The sequence below is a fragment of the Antechinus flavipes genome, chromosome 5 (assembly GCF_016432865.1).
Source record: "Antechinus flavipes isolate AdamAnt ecotype Samford, QLD, Australia chromosome 5, AdamAnt_v2, whole genome shotgun sequence".
Lineage (NCBI taxonomy): Eukaryota > Metazoa > Chordata > Mammalia > Dasyuromorphia > Dasyuridae > Antechinus > Antechinus flavipes.
The window spans coordinates 300,403,806-300,409,043 of NC_067402.1; positions in this window are offsets into that span (position 1 = coordinate 300,403,806).

The window sequence follows — 5,238 nt, forward strand, 5'->3', positions numbered from 1 at the left end:
GAGGAGGAGGAGGAGAGATTGGGGGGGGGGGGGAATGGGGTGGAGAAGGTGTGGGGGGGGCGCACGCGCCCCCCCCCCAATCTTAAGGAGATGGGTGGGCGCGGCTCTCCCAAGGAGGATTGGAGGGGGGGAGGGGCGCGCGAAGCGCGCGCCCCTCCCCCCCTTTATGTTAAGGAGATTGGGGGAGAGGGGCGCGCGAAGCGCGCCCCTCTCCCAAGGAGGATGCATGGGGGGAAGGTGGGTTGCGGGGGCGCGCTTCGCGCGCCCTCCTCTCCCCCCAGATGCAATACGTAGGAGGCGGGGTGCGCGCGAAGCGCGCACAATGACCCCCTCCCCACGCATCAACATTAGGGAGGGATGTAGAGAAAGAAGTGGAGAAGGTGAGGCTGGCTAATCGTGAATAAGAGGAAATGCTGCGGGGCTGAAAGGGGAAGGAGAAACAGAGGGGGCAGCGCGCGTAAGCGCGGGGCTCCATCCTTAAAGGAAATGTGCAAAAAAAGGAGAGGGGGGTGGATGTGCGCGCGTGAGCGCGCGCACATCCACCCCCCTCTCCCTTCTTTGCAACTGCTGTAGGGAAGGATGGAGAGTGAAGCGTGGGAAAGTGTTGGAGGAAGAGCGAGGGAGGGAGTGCGAGGGTGAAAAGGAGAAAAACAAAGAAACAAAAAGCAACCAAAACAAAACAAAAGACAAGAAAGAAACAAACAAAACAAAAAATACCAAGCCTAAAGGAATGAGAGGAGAAAAAGGTCGTGGATGGTGGTGCGGGCGCGCTATTGCGCGCTCGCTCCCATCCCCATCCAGCAGGCCCCCTGCCCCCATCCTCGTGGTCTCCAGTATCAGGATGATGGGGGACGGGAAAACACGGAAGGGAAATAGTAGTGCATGTGCATGCGCGCGCGTGTGTGTCACTGTACCCCTGTACCCCTGTACCACTGTACCACTGTACCCCTTTCGCCCTATAGCCGCTGGTTTCACCTTGAAAGGAGGCGTGCAAAGAAGGGAGAGGGGGCGGTGTGCGCGCGTGAGCGCGCGCGCACCGTCCCCTCTCCCTTCTTTGCACCTGCTGTAGGGATGGATGGAGATTTAGCGTGGGAAAGTGTTGGGGGAAGAGCGAGGGAGAGCGAAAGGGGAGGCGGGGAGCGGGAAACAAAGCAGATAGGAGAGTTAAAAAAAAAAAAAAAAAAAAAAATACCAAAATAAGTTAGTGGGTGGTGGGTGGCGCGGGCGCGCGATAGCGCGCTCGCTCCCATCCCTATCCAGCACGCCCCCTGCCCCGATCCTCGTGGTCCCCAGGGACAGGAAAATACGAGGGCGTGTGCATGCGCGCGCATGTGTGTCACTGTACCTACCCCTTTCGCCTCGTAGCCGCTGGTTTCATCCTGAAAGGAGGCGTGCAAAGAAGGGAGAGGGGGCGGTGTGCGCGCGTGAGCGCGCGCGCACCGTCCCCTCTCCCTTCTTTGCACCTGCTGTAGGGCCGGATGGAGAGTCGACCGTGGAAAAGTGCTGGGGGAAGAGCAGGGCGAAAATAACCTAAAAGAAAAAAAAAAAAAAAGAAAAAGAGAGGAAAAGAGAAAAAAAAAAAAAAGAAAAAAGAGAGAAAAAAAAAAAAAAGAAAGAAAGGGAGGAAGGAAGGAAGGAAGGAAGGAAGGAAGGAAGGAAAAAGAGAAAGAAAAAAAAGAGACAAGAAAGAAACCATCAAGGAAAGAGGAAAAGAGAAAAAAGAAAAAGAGAGGAAAAGAGAAAAAAAAGAAAAAGAGAGAAAAAAAAAAAAGAAAAGAAAGAAAGGAAGGGAGGAAGGAAAAAGAGAAAGAAAAAAAAAAGAAAAGAAAGAAAGGGAGGAAGGAAGGAAGGAAAAAGAGAAAATTAAAAAAAAAAAATACCAAAATAAGTTAGTGGGTGGTGGGTGGCGCGGGCGCGCGATAAGCGCGCGCGCGCTTCCCTTCGCTCCCTGCAGGTTTTGTGTTCCGATCCTCGGGATCCTGATCGTCGGGATGATGGCGAGGGAAGCGGAGTGCTGCAAGAAAGGAAAAAGAGAAAATTAAAAAAAAAAAATAAAAAATAATTTTCAAAAGGTGTGGTGTCTCGCGTGTCTGGGGGGGGGGGGGTCTGTGTGTGTGTGTGTGTGTGTGTGTGTGTGTGTGTGTGTGTGTGTGTGTGTGCGGGGGCACGTGCGTGCGTGCGTCCGTCCGTCCGTCCGTCCGTCCGTCCGTCCATTCATTGTCGGGAGCGGGAGGGGAACCCTACCAAAATACGCGAACGAGAGGCTATCGTTTTGGTCGGTGACGCGCCGCCCGCGGGCGGCATCTCGGTCGGGCCTGCTGGTCGACCTCCAGCCCCCCGGAAGAAAAAATCCCAAGTTTTCACTCACAGGGAGTGCTGGTCGACCCTCCCGAAGCTAGGCGATCCGAGCGAGGGTGCCCGGGAGTCGGGCATTTTAGCGTTCATTCCGGCCTGCTGGTCTACCTCCACCCCAGGCGCGGAAAAAAAAAAAAAAAAAATTTTTTTTCCCTCCTTTTTTTTCGGAGGGAGTGCTGGTCGACCTCCACCCCCCCGGAAGAAAAAATCCCAAGTTTTCACTCACAGGGAGTGCTGGTCGACCCTCCCGAAGCTAGGCGATCCGAGCGAGGGTGCCCGGGAGTCGGGCATTTTAGCGTTCATTCCGGCCTGCTGGTCTACCTCCACCCCAGGCGCGGAAAAAAAAAAAAGAAAAAGAGAGGAAAAGAGATTTTTTAAAAATCGCTGGCAGTGCTGGTGCGGGCGCGCGATAAGCGCGCGCGCGCTTCCCTTCGCTCCCTGCAGGTTTTGTGTTCCGATCCTCGGGATCCTGATCGTCGGGATGATGGCGAGGGAAGCGGAGTGCTGCAAGAAAGGAAAAAGAGAAAATTAAAAAAAAAAAATAAAAAATAATTTTCAAAAGGTGTGGTGTCTCGCGTGTCTGGGGGGGGGGGGGGGGTCTGTGTGTGTGTGTGGACACGTGCGTGCGTGCGTCCGTCCGTCCGTCCGTCCGTCCGTCCGTCCGTCCGTCCGTCCGTCCGTCCGTCCGTTCATTGTCGGGAGCGGGAGGGGAACCCTACCAAAATACGCGAACGAGAGGCTATCGTTTTGGTCGGTGACGCGCCGCCCGCGGGCGGCATCTCGGTCGGGCCTGCTGGTCGACCTCCACCCCCCCGGAAGAAAAAATCCCAAGTTTTCACTCACAGGGAGTGCTGGTCGACCCTCCCGAAGCTAGGCGATCCGAGCGAGGGTGCCCGGGAGTCGGGCATTTTAGCGTTCATTCCGGCCTGCTGGTCTACCTCCACCCCAGGCGCGGAAAAAAAAAAAAGAAAAAGAGAGGAAAAGAGATTTTTTAAAAATCGCTGGCAGTGCTGGTGCGGGCGCGCTATTGCGCGCTCGCTCCCATCCCTATCCAGCACGCCCCCTGCCCCGATCCTCGTGGTCCCCAGGGACAGGAAAATACGAGGGCGTGTGCATGCGCGCGCGTGTGTGTCACTGTACCCCTGTACCCCTGTACCACTGTACCACTGTACCCCTTTCGCCCTATAGCCGCTGGTTTCACCTTGAAAGGAGGCGTGCAAAGAAGGGAGAGGGGGCGGTGTGCGCGCGTGAGCGCGCGCACATCCACCCCCCTCTCCCTTCTTTGCACCTGCTGTAGGGCCGGATGGAGAGTCGACCGTGGAAAAGTGCTGGGGGAAGAGCAGGGCGAAAATAACCTAAAAGAAAAAAAAAAGAAAAAGAGAGGAAAAGAGATTTTTTAAAAATCGCTGGCAGTGCTGGTGCGGGCGCGCGATAGCGCGCTCGCTCCCATCCCTATCCAGCACGCCCCCTGCCCCGATCCTCGTGGTCCCCAGGGACAGGAAAATACGAGGGCGTGTGCATGCGCGCGCATGTGTGTCACTGTACCTACCCCTTTCGCCTCGTAGCCGCTGGTTTCATCCTGAAAGGAGGCGTGCAAAGAAGGGAGAGGGGGCGGTGTGCGCGCGTGAGCGCGCGCGCACCGTCCCCTCTCCCTTCTTTGCACCTGCTGTAGGGCCGGATGGAGAGTCGACCGTGGAAAAGTGCTGGGGGAAGAGCAGGGCGAAAATAACCTAAAAGAAAAAAAAAAAAAAAGTAAAGAAAAGAAGAAAAAGAAAAAGAAAAAGAGAGAAAAAAAAAAAAAAAGAAAAGAAAGAAAGGAAGGGAGGAAGGAAGGAAGGAAGGAAAAAGAGAAAGAAAAAAAAGAGACAAGAAAGAAACCATCAAGGAAAGAGGAAAAGAGAAAAAAGAAAAGAGAGGAAAAGAGAAAAAAAAGAAAAAGAGAGAAAAAAAAAAAGAAAAGAAAGAAAGGAAGGGAGGAAGGAAAAAGAGAAAGAAAAAAAAGAGACAAGAAAGAAACCATCAAGGAAAGAGGAAAAGAGATTTTTTAAAAATCGCTGGCAGTGCTGGTGCGGGCGCGCGATAAGCGCGCGCGCGCTTCCCTTCGCTCCCTGCAGGTTTTGTGTTCCGATCCTCGGGATCCTGATCGTCGGGATGATGGCGAGGGAAGCGGAGTGCTGCAAGAAAGGAAAAAGAGAAAATTAAAAAAAAAAATAAATAAATAAAAAATAATTTTCAAAAGGTGTGGTGTCTCGCGTGTCTGGGGGGGGGGGGGTCTGTGTGTGTGTGTGTGTGTGTGTGTGTGTGTGTGTGTGTGTGTGTGTGTGTGTGTGTGTGTGTGGACACGTGCGTGCGTGCGTCCGTCCGTCCATTGTCGGGAGCGGGAGGGGAACCCTACCAAAATACGCGAACGAGAGGCTATCGTTTTGGTCGGTGACGCGCCGCCTGCGGGCGGCATCTCGGTCGGGCCTGCTGGTCGACCTCCACCCCCCCGGAAGAAAAAATCCCAAGTTTTCACTCACAGGGAGTGCTGGTCGACCCTCCCGAAGCTAGGCGATCCGAGCGAGGGTGCCCGGGAGTCGGGCATTTTAGCGTTCATTCCGGCCTGCTGGTCTACCTCCACCCCAGGCGCGGAAAAAAAAAAAAAATAAAAAAAAATTTTTTTTCCCTCCTTTTTTTTCGGAGGGAGTGCTGGTCGACCTCCACCCCCCCGGAAGAAAAAATCCCAAGTTTTCACTCACAGGGAGTGCTGGTCGACCCGCTTCTCTCCTAAAGCAACCCGAGCCGAGGGCCCGCGGGAGCCTCGGTGCTCCCGAGCGACCGACCCCCAACACCCTCCTTTCCTCCCCCACCTTTCCCTTGGGGAGGAACGGGGTGTTTTCCCCC